The sequence below is a fragment of the Eleutherodactylus coqui genome, chromosome 3 (assembly GCF_035609145.1).
Source record: "Eleutherodactylus coqui strain aEleCoq1 chromosome 3, aEleCoq1.hap1, whole genome shotgun sequence".
NCBI lineage: Eukaryota > Metazoa > Chordata > Amphibia > Anura > Eleutherodactylidae > Eleutherodactylus > Eleutherodactylus coqui.
Window position 1 is genome coordinate 223965412 of NC_089839.1, and position 12231 is coordinate 223977642.

At 46.0% G+C, this 12231-nt stretch overlaps 1 protein-coding gene across 1 annotated transcript in view; it reads right to left on the reverse strand.

The window, feature by feature from the left end:
• Positions 1 to 11729, reverse strand: part of LOC136619964 (protein kinase C delta type-like) — a 30963-nt gene extending 19234 nt beyond the window's left edge. The window contains exon 1 of the mRNA XM_066594686.1: positions 11679 to 11729. The gene's annotated coding sequence lies outside the window, so the exon portion shown is untranslated. The remainder of the gene's footprint in view (positions 1 to 11678) is intronic.
• Between the last annotated feature and the right edge of the window lie 502 nt (positions 11730 to 12231).

Genomic DNA, 12231 nt, shown 5'->3' on the forward strand with positions numbered 1-12231 from the left:
GAGAGTGTCTATTGAAGGTTATATTGGCAGTTAGGTAGGGGAGAGAAGTACAATGCACGTGATTGGTTGGCAAAGAGAGATGGAAATGTGTATAATACAAGATAGATAATAGATAATGTATAATCCATACTAGGTGGATATATATGTGTATATATATATACTGTAAGTGCAAATAGTTAGCTGAAGGGGAGAAGAGTCTGTTGACATATAGCTGCGAACTTGTGTTCAGTCTCCAAGGTCGGAAGATAACAGCGAGAGAGAAAATGTAATAACATCCTTGGTTAATATCTTGGCTTGCTTGCAATGAATTGAAATGAATTTAATTAGTTATACTGTCTTAGTAGGCAGGGAAATATAGTAATTTCTAAGTTATATTCTTACTTATACAGGGGTTGAAAATGAATGTTGCAAGGTCCCAGCATATGTGTTAATTATGATTTCAAAATGTTTTTTCAATAGTTTAAGCTAAAACTTATTTCAGTATGTGTTTCATAGTCGCGGAGAGATAAGAGATTTGTTTTGAAAAAAGGGTGGGGGCTTTCAGAATTCACTCCAAATTCAGGGTCAGAGATTCTAAAACACTTCAGCGTTTAATACAGCATATAATAGCTTCAGTAGATAAGAAATATAGAATATTTCAGTCACTTAGCAAAACTTTTTTTCACATAATTTGTCATAGATAGCGCTCATTCACAATCTCATCTCAATAGAATTATGTACTTTATAAAAATTATAGCACTCACCTCGGTGTTTTTCAGCTGATGTATGTATGTTTGCCAAACTTTTTTTGTCCGTGCATCTGTATGGACTGGTACACCTTTAAAGGGGGGTGACGGAGCAGACTTGAGCGCATGGATGGATGAGAGTTGGTGACCCGTGTTCAAGCTGTGGTGGAATGTGTGATGTGGAAATTGACTGGGGGTAAAAGTCCTACCCCATGCATGGGACTTTGCTTGGTTGAGATGTGGACGTGTGGACGGTTAAGCTGAAATTAAGTTGAGAAGACGGACGCAATGTGCCAATATCGAAGGGGTGGAGCTAGATGATGTAATAGTACGTAATGTTTCATCCCTCCTCTTGCACGAGGGAGGGGGGGGAGAATTTTGAGCAGCTAGTTTTTTTTGTTTTGTCTTTTTTTCTCCTGTCTGAGATTTGATAAGACTGCAGGCAGGAACAGACTAATAATGAATTCACTTAAAGGGATATCACATTTCAAATATTAGTAGAGGTTTTGTAGATTATTCTTCCCCGGTGTAACTCATGTTTCTGCTATTGGTGTTAACATTTTACAGGCCTTATCTGCTTCCATCAAATCTTTTTACAATGTTATACTACTTTAAACCCGGCTACTATTCTTCCAATTGCGTACCCTGGTTTAAAGGGGGGGAGGAGAAGGCATAGGTGATTTAGGTATTGCAAATCAGCCATTTTTAAATTTTTTTGCAAGCCATTTTTAAATTTTTTGCAACGATTCTGATCTTTTTGAAATAGAATATCAGCCTGATTGTCTAGCATTGATGCAACAAGAAAATTTAAGTTTAAAAAAGTTACTGAAAGCCCTTGTTAATAATGCATATTTTGAGTTGTTTTTTATAGATGGTACCAGGGTGATTGACAACTCCACACTGGATATACGGTGGTTACACAACAAGATGTCCTAAAAAGCAGAATGTCTCCGCATGTCGCAGTACAAGAAGCGGAATTAAAAGCACTCACGGAGGCGTGTAGAGTGGAGGAAGGTAAGACGGCAAACATTTACACTGACTCCCGGTATGCATTTGGCATAGCTCATGATTACGGCCCAACATGGAAGGCCAGACAGTTTTTTACCACAGCAGGACAGCCAATTAAGAATGATGCAGCGGTGCAGAGTCTCATGGAGGCCCTACTTCTACCTGACAAAGTGGAAAGCTCACACCAATTCCTACACCGGAGAAGCAAGAGGCAACGCCATCACAGACCACACAGCAAAAGCAGCGGCCCTCAAGCCGTGGAAGAAAGAAGAAAAGAAGAATTTAACAATAACTTTGGACTTCGATAAAAATCTTGGACTTTGATAAAAATCTTGGACTTTGATATGAACTTGAACTTTGACTAAAACTACAAATGGACTAAAAAGGGACGGCGTATGGTGAACAGTCAACAGCACTTGCCCACCATAGTCCCTGTGCCCCATGATGGCCCAGCTGACGCACGGAAAGACGCACCTCTCAAAGCAGTAATGATGTCGACACTTGAACAAGGACGGGTGGCTCCTTGGTTTTCTGTAGCTGCTGCATCATTTGTCCAGTTTTGCATGATCTTTGCCGTAAAGCAACAGGGCAGAAGTAAATTTGCCACATCACACTTGCCTAGACCACTCTACCCATTTCAGGGATTGCAAATTGGCTACACTCAGTTCCTACTTGTTGGGAAGCATGAATATGTGCTTGTTGTTGATTTCTTTTCAGGTTGGAGACCTACTCTGTTACCAAAGTAAATAAGCAGGTAACCATACAGAAGCTCATGAATGAGGTAATCCGCAGATACGGGGTACCGGAAGTGATTGAGTCAAACAAAGGTACAAACGTCACAGGTGAAATAATGCAACACATCATGTCTGTTTTGGGTATATTCTAGGCTTTTCACACACCCTACCATCCGCGGAGTAGGGGGAAAGTAGATACAAAAGACAATGGAGGAAAATGGTAAAATTTTGAATTGAGTGTCTTTCTATTAGTTTTTCTTTTTTCCAGGAGGATACATGTAACAGTAGCAGAGTTTGGGAAATGATTTTCTTGTTAATTTTGTCATGAGCCTCTCCAAGGAATTGTCAATAATGTATTCTGTAGTCTCTGCTTTTATCCCAGGTCTTACAGATGAGTGTCACAATCTAAAACCAGGTGACAGGGTCTATGTGAAAAAGTTTGAGAGACAAACCCTGTTTGAATGTCCCTACCAGATGTTGTTCACCACCCCAACTGCAGTCAAGCTCGAAGGAAAGCCCACTTGGATCCACACTTCGCACTGAAAAAACTAATGATCCTGCATATCCTTTAAATGCTATAATGTGGTACAATTCCTCTAACACACACCTTTGACTACTGTACACTAGCCCCCTGTTTCAGAACAAATTAATACAATCGAATGTGCAATATGAAGCCTACACTGAGGGTGAGAATCCAACTCCGCATCGTGCTAAGAGAGAAGTTAACGTTCAAGATGGTAACTTTGACCCACATGTATCAATAGGAGTGCCAAGGGGGGTGCCAGATGAATTTAATTCTAGAGATCAGGTTAAAGCAGGTTTTGAGTCCTTATTTGCTTTTGTCACTGTTAATAATAATGTAGATTGGATGAATTATATCTTTTACAATCAGCAGAGGTTTGTAAACTACACCAGAGATGCTTTGCAAGGTTTAGCGGACCAATTAGGGCCCACTGCATCCATGGCCCTAGAGTGGCCCTGGATATGATTTTAGCAGAAAGAGGTGGGGTATGTAATTTCTTGTATGTGTATTATCCCTTTGATCAAAAAGAATATGAGTAAGGGACTGGATAATATGACCAAAATTTCCCTTGTTTGAAAAAAAAAGGAAGAGCCAGTTCCGATAATGACAACCAGGTATGTTACCAGAAGAATGGAGAGATGGACTAGTACTGTGTCTGCCTCAGTCTCATAAGATGGACTGTCAGTGGACTTCCCATTTGCCTAGGGAAAGTGCAGAAGACCTTAGGTTCCGGCGAGGGCACACCCTGCGGGGTGTTAACTTGTACAGATAGAGGGTATGGAGGCCCGGAAATAAGCCCAGGGAATCCATGGCCTCCTTCTGAGGTGAGGTAGGGATCCCTCCCTTTTAGGAGTAGGGACTTACGGGCAGTGGAGAAACCCTGACGCAAGGGAGAGACGACCGAGGAAGAGTGCAAGGTCTGATGCTTGATCTCCATATTAAGTTTTTTAGGGGGGTTTGTGAGGGTATATATATATTGCCATATGTGTTTTTTATGCTTTTATACCTGTATGCAAGTTTTATTCAATTCCAAATGAAAAAAACTTTAATACTTCGCCTTACATCAGATATGCCAAGGTTTTGCAAGAGATGTATCTTAAATTCAGAGAAGAAGAACCAGACACAAGGCCGCATGTACTTGGCCGATTTCCCAGAAGCGCAGAAACAAGATATCAAGATGTTCAAATGTACATAATTTTGACTGTCTTAGGCCAGAAATCCGGACTTCCCATATATGGATGTTAGGCCGGACTTCTTAGAATTGTGTGGGTAATTCTTTGTACTGGAGTTAATTGAATACGTGATTTTCTGTATAAGCCAGAGGCGCCTCACTGTCTAAGGCGGAAATCCGGACTGCCCATATATGATTATGAGCCCATCACCCCATAGTGGGGATGGGACAGAGGGTATAAGATCTCATGTAATCTGTAATAAAGTGCGCAGTTTTTTCTCCCGTGTGAGGAGCTAGACCAGACTCCTGTGTGTGGTGTCTCTTCTTACGGCCGGCAACGGGGCATAGTGGGGTGGGGCCGATTGGTGCTGCACTTAGAATTTTAACCCTCATAAGATGTCTCCCAGACCCTGCAGGCACTATGGGTCATGGTCCGCGCCCAACCAACCAAAACGGACCTAGAATCACACCTCCAACGCCTAGAAGAGAAGCACGAACGGGCCATTTCAGCAGTTAATCAGACCGTACAGACCTTGTCGGACCGGGTCACCGCCCTGGAACAGGCTCCCAACGAATCCTCTATGGACTTTCAACAACTTAGCATCACGGTGGAAAAGCAGCAAAAACAGCTGAGAGATTTAACTTTTCATCTTGATGACATAGAGAACAGAGGAAGACGCAACAATCTAAAGCTAAGAGGCATTCCCGAGAGCGTACCAACAGAAGCATTACACGAGTACGTGACGATCATCTTCAACAAACTGCTGCAACGTCCCCAAGATAGGCCTATAGAAATGGACAGAGTCCACCACCTGCAGGGCGGGAGAACACGGAACCCAAACATCCCGAGGGACGTTATATGCCGCGTCCATTTCTATAGACAGAAAGAAGAGATTCAGCGACTCGCCTGGGAACGGGGCCCAGTAAACTTCGATGGGGCGGAAATTACAATCCTACCGGATGTCTCAAGACTGACCCTCAACTGCCGGAGGCTCATCCGCCCGCTACTGGAGGCCGCCCGAGGAGCAGATGCGACATACAGGTGGGGGCATCCTTTTCATCTGGTTCTTCGCAGGCATGGCCGCCTCTTTACAGTCAGATCCCCCGCGGACCTTGAGGGGGCGTTCGCCTTCCTAGAAGTTCCAGCGTTTCAGGTCCCGGACTGGACCGCCCCGATGGACTTTGCTCCTACAAACGACTGACTTCCAGGACTCCGCTGACCCCCAAGGCTCCAAGACTGGTGAGTTCGCTGGCACGAGACCAGTTACCGGGACATGACACACCGACTTGACCCTCCCACTGGAGTGGACTTCTCCACCCTTTCTACCCTCGAGCAGAGAAGCAACGAGATGGACATTATCTTTATAACCACTCTTTTTCCTCCCTGAGTAGGACGCGCAAATTGCAGCCAAGCGGCTAGGCCAAGCATTTATATTGTTTTTGGTTACATAATACCAAGATAGAAGAGGACGTTGCCTCCTCTATCTTTCACTGCACGATTTTGGAGTGCCGTAGCGCCGCTTCGGACCCTACGCACTGCCACGTTACCCCAAGTAGGGTTTCAGGGGCACTGGTTTCTCACAGAAACTCAGAGAAACAGGCCCTCTGAATAGTTTATAGTACCCTGCTGGCTTTACGCTAGCAGTTAAGTTTTTTAGTGTACGTCTTTGTCTGTGTGTACCCCCCCCCCCCCCTCTCTCCCCCCGGACCCATCCCCAGGGGCACACCTCTGACCGCAGAGGCATCGTAACGGCACCTACTGGTACACCAACCCCAACCAGGTCAAAAATGCCACCCGATACTGCTAATCTTACGATTGTGTCCCTAAATGCACAGGGCTTGAATGTTCCGGAGAAAAGGTCCTCCATTCTCCATCTCCTGTGGAAAAGAAAAGCGCAAGTGGCCTTCGTACAGGAGACACACTTCCGGACAGACGCAGCCCCCAGGTTCTGCGATGCCAGATTTCCGAACGTTTACCACAGCACGAACCACGAATCCAAGTCTAAGGGGGTATCGATCCTCATGGCCAATTCGGTTCCGTGGGAGCACGTGGAGACGCGCGCTGATGCAGGAGGCAGATCTCTCTTCATTAAAGGTAAGCTGGCCGACACTCCAGTCACACTTGCAACGGTTTACCTCCCTAACTCCAACCAGGTGACTTTCTTGGAGAGGACCCTGGAGGACTTAGAGGAGTTCAAGGAGGGCACCCTGATACTGGGGGGAGACTTCAACCTGCCATTAGACCCACACATAGACACCTCTAGGGGGAGTAGCTGCCTATCGCAAGCCGCACATCATAGAATCCGAAAGACACTCCACAAATACCAACTAGTGGACGCGTGGAGGATCCTACACCCCTCTACAAAGGACTATACGTTCTTCTCCGCGCCCCACAATACATACTCCAGGATAGATTACTTCCTAGTGCATCACTCAAACCTGCCCGCCCTAGTCACAGCGGACATAGGCAATATCACCTTCTCAGACCACGCCATGATCACTATGTCAATAACGCTTCCCAATGCGTATGGCAGAGCTTGGCATTGGCGCTTAAATGAATCCCTGATCAATGACCCGATTACTTCCAAAGAAGTTAAGGAGGCACTGCAAGACTACTTCACCCACAACAACACCATAGATGTAGACCCATTAATGATATAGGAAGCCCACAAATGTGTCATTCGTGGCTTTTGCATCAGCCTCGGATCCCGCATCAAGAAAGAGCGAAACGCACACCTCCAGGGACTGCTCTCACAGATCCAGATGCTAGAACGCACCCACAAATCCTCAAGTAACGACAGGGGGACAGAACTAGCTCAGCTCAGAGAGAAGGTCCGCTCATTCTGTCTGGGTCGAGCAAAGGCGAATCTGACAAAATGTAAACGCCACTTCTTCGAATTCGGGGACAAGCCCAGCCGCACACTAGCCCGTGCACTCCGCACCACCAGAGCCAGGACATACATACCACACATCACAAACGGCGGCGGGCATATGCACCATACACCTCAACAGATAGCCGAAGCATTCAGGGACTACTACCAGGCCCTGTACAACTCGGCCCCCACCCTGTCAGAGCAGGAGAGGACAGCCAGACGAGAAAAAATGAGAGACCATCTTCAACACTCCAACTTAGGCAAACTCCCATGTGAGACCATAGAAGCGATGGAGGCCCCGCTCACACAAACAGAACTAGCAAACGCCATAGCAGACTCCAACACAGGGAAAGCACCAGGACCAGACGGTCTCACGCTCACATATTACAAAAAGTATATAGAGGTCTTGTCCCCTCACTTTACCCAGGCATTTAACGCAATTACGTCAGGGAACAAACTTCCAAGGGACACCCTAAAAGCCCACATCGCGGTAATACCAAAAGAAGGAAAGGACCCATCGCAGTGCCAGAGCTACCGCCCCATCTCACTGCTAAATACAGATTTGAAACTATTCGCCAAAATTCTAGCCAACAGGATCTCCCCATTCCTACAGGGCCTGATACATGAAGACCAAGTGGGCTTTGTCCCACTCAGGGAAGCAAAAGACAATACGACGAAGGCCATAAACCTGATCAACATAGCAAAAAAAAAGCTCGCTCCCCATCAGTCTACTCTCCACAGACGCGGACAAAGCGTTCGACAGAGTAGACTGGGACTTTATGTTCACCACGGTCGCCCATGTGGGGCTGGGCCCTAACATGCTATCCTGGCTAGCAAGTCTTTACTCCAACCCCTCAGCATCGGTCAAGGTGAACGGCCAGCTCTCCTCCCCACTCACGATCAATAACGGCACAAGGCAGGGCTGCCCCCTATCTCCCCTAATCTTTATCATATGCCTGGAACCGCTATTAGGACACATCCGCTCCAACCCGGATATTAAGGGAATCAAGCTAGCAGACACAGAGCATAAGATAGCGGCATACGCAGATGATCTCCTGTTCTTTATCTCAAACCCACGAATATCGCTCCCTAATCTAATGGCAGAAGTAAACCAATACTCCGCCCTATCGAATTTCAAAATTAATTACAACAAATCTGCGGCGCTTAATGTATCATTACCCCAGACCACGGCGACAGAGCTGGAGGACGCCTTCCCTTTCTCGTGGAAAGGTGACCACATACAGTACTTAGGAACTAAGCTGACACCAGAGGTTGAGGGACTTTATGCGGCTAATTTTCCAGCGCTCCTGAACAGGGTGAGACAGGATCTCAACTCCTGGACGAAAGGCCTGTTCTCATGGTTTGGTAGAGGGGCAGTTATCAAGATGAATATCCTACCCAGAGTATTATACCTGCTCCAGGCCCTCCCTATCCAAATACCGAAACAATTCTTTCAGCACCTAAATTCCCTGATGACCAAATTCGTGTGGGCAGGTAAGCCCACCCGCATCGCACGAAGCACTTTATCCAGACCAAAAAATGAAGGGGGTATGGGACTTCCCAATTTTACGCAATACTATCAGGCAGTTCATCTAACACGGATCGTAGACTGGCACAGGCACTCAGTATCCAAACAATGGGTCACGATTGAACAGCACGCTACATCAGTCCCGCTCAAAGTTCTACCCTGGACACAAACAGGAATCCCCCCGGAAATAGTAAACCACCCCACGATTGGCCCCACGTTGGCGGTAGCAGCAAAAACTTTCCCCAGAGCAAACATCTCCCCTAAGCCCTCACCATTGTTCCCAATCCTGGGCAACCCTGCCTTCCCCCCAGGTACCGAAGACAAGGCATTGAGAAACTGGCTCGCGGAGGGCGTATTCAGGGCAGAGCACTTTATACAGGAGGGCCAATGGCTCTCGGTGGACGCTCTACTAGCAAGTGGGACAGGCAGAGCACCACTGACACACTGGAGGGCGATCCAAACACGGCACTTTCTCACCTCCCTCCCCCGACCCAACACCTTCACGCGCCCCAAAACACAATTCGAAACCACCTGCATTCAGGAGGGACCTTCAAGACACACACTCTCCAGAATGTACAATCTACTCAATTCACAACCAGAGACACCGCCCCCGGGATACATACAGAAATGGGAAACAGAGCTCGGGATTACACTCTCCACAGAGGAAAGGGGAAAAATATACAATATCACGCACTCCTCTTCAATATTTAGCAAGATACAAGAAGCAGGATACAAAATCCTCTCGCGCTGGTACAGGGTGCCCTCCTTCCTCAACACAATATTCCCGTCAGTCTCGCACCTGTGCTGGAGGTGCGGTGCAGAACGGGGCACGTTGTTGCACGTGTTCTGGGAGTGCCCGGCTTTAGCGAATTTCTGGTCCGAAGTCTGGCGGATCATATCAAAGTTCAAAGACTACTCGGTTCCGAAATCCCCGGCCTTCTTCCTCCTGCATCATAGCGACATACCGCTGGCGAGATACAAAAACTCGATCGTGCGCCATCTGGTGAACGCGGCGAAATCCTGTATCCCCAGACTGTGGAGGCAGACTGCGCCGCCCACCCTACACATGTGGCTTAACATAGCCAACTGGATCATGGAAATGGAGGACCTTACTGCATCTCTAAAAGGGACACAAGAAAAATTCAGGAAGACCTGGTATCATTGGATAGCGTTCCAGGGTTCGGAGGAATATCAGCAATTACTCCGCACTTAAGGTACCAAGTACCCCACCCCCCGAATCCCTACAACCTTCCCGCCCCCTGCTCCCACTGTTCTCCCCTTCGTGAGATGTTTGTAAGTTACCCTGACATGTTCTATATTTCTGCAAATGCACATGAGAGCAAGCACTGGCAGAAGTATACGACTACAGGTGGAGCAATCGGCCGCTGGGCATAACAGTGTTTTGAGACACGAAACCCCCGGCGATCGACTGCCCCCATGCACACTACTCCTCTGCGGCTGCTATACCCGTGCTCCGTCTAGCCAATGGTTATACACCTAACAGCCGGGCAAAGAACACCACAGAAAACGGTTCTAATAGCAAGAGAATGATTGCTCTCGCTGTCCTCGGGGCGGTACTCCGCCTGAGGAGAGGTGAATGCAGAAGAACTCTAAAACACCACACTACACAAAGCAGCTGAGACGAGACAATGTATAGGATGTCCAAGTTATGTCCAGACAAATGTTTGAAGATGTTTAATGAAAATGTCATACTTTTCCGTTACTATGTCACTGTCTTTGAAAATGAAAATTGAAAACGAGAAAATAAAGAATTAAAAAAAAAAAAAAGAATTACTCTGTTTCTGCAGCCCTTGGGTTATGGAAACAGTGTATCTAACTGTGCTACTCTGTTTCCATAACTACCATTCACTTCTGGGAGTTACAAAAACAACATAGCGCAGCCCAATCGACTGTATCCATAAGCTCCAACCGCCCTCAGTCATCACATTCAGCCATGTCAGGGTAGTAGGAGTCAGAGGTGGGAACATAATCTATCAGGCTCTCTGGGAATTTCCTAGGAACACCCCTGTAAGGATATATTATTTGCGTACGGTATAGTGACTTTATTTATATATTATGGCAGTATTATTTATGTGCACTATATATGCTGCCATTAGCTGTGTGTACAGTATTATTTACATACATACTGCTATTAGTAATGTTTACAGTATGGTAGCATTATTTACAAACTCAATGTGCTGCTATTAGCTGTGTGTGTAGTATGGCAGTATTATGTACACTATATGCTGTATACAGCATGGCAGCATTTTTATGTATACTACCCTGTTTCCCTAAAAATAAGACCTACCCTGAAAATAAGACCTAGCATGATTTTTAAATGGTGTCCAGGCAGATATACATGTAAAAAAGAAATATTTTAGAGCAAAAATTAATAGAAGACCCTGTCTTATTTTTGGGGGAAACATAGTAAATGCTGCTATTAGCTATATGTACAGTATGGCAGCATTACTTATGTACACTGTATGCCTCTATTAGCTATGTGTGCAGTATGGCAGCATTATCTACATACACTATACGGTGGGTTGGTAATATTGCTTATTCATTTTATATAAGGGCACTGAGCAGACCTGTGAAATCCGGCAAACATCCCTGATTGCCCCTATGGTATATCACAATACTATAGTTTATTGTCAATTAAAGCCCATAAACTGTTGTCCTGACGAGCGCACAAGTCAATATAGATTTTCTTTTTTCTTATTTCAGGAAAAACCACAATTTTGAGTTTCTTGCTGACCACCAATCAGATTTCACAACTAAACGTTTCAAGAAAGTGACGGGAGAAATCCTCCTCTCTGATGAGCAGCAGACGGTGAGCTATAGGGGTTCAGTCATTAGGTGGGCCTTCTGACTGTGGGTGGGCAAGTAACCGTCTGACCCCCCCAACAGCTGTAACGTCTCGTCCTCTTGTAGAATATCCCTGTCATTCATCTTCTTGCTAATAAAGTTCTAATAAGTTTATATAAATCCCCCCATCCGCCTTCAGAACTTTCCATCTTACATATCTGCAGCTGTCGTCTGTTACCAATTTCCCTGAACCGTCTATCAACGAAGCATCTGAGAAAGTGATTTCTCAGCATCGCACCACGTTCACTTACTGTAAAATCCTGAGACAGGTACGTGATATCATCATTAGCGCCACAGCAATGCTTTCCTGTACTGACGCCTGATGCAATATGTCCTCCCCTCGCAGAGACACACCATAGAGTGGCTGCCGCTCACCAAAGTGGATTATACCTGGAAAGGTGCAGAATACCATTACTACGTGTACGGGAAAGAGAACAGAGCCTACGCCAAAGACTATCCCAGAAAGTGCTGCTGTGCAATCATGTGATCACAAGCGGAATGATGGATGGATAAACTAAACATCCCTATGACACCAGCATCCCTAGTTATATACTGTTTAAGCACTTACTGCAACCTGGCATACATGCAGGTGGCCCCATTGCGTCATTGCCTAGCAACAGAAAAATAAATATTTTTTTTTTAAATCTGTTCCGCTCACGTCTGTCAACAGCTGGCCGCAGCCATCCTCAGTGTAGATAAAAGAAGAAAAAGACAGGTATACACGGACACCAGGTCCTGTCAGGATAGGATTCCGTTGCGGGCTCCCGCATACGGAATCTGGCCCGTTCGTGTGCAGACAAACTT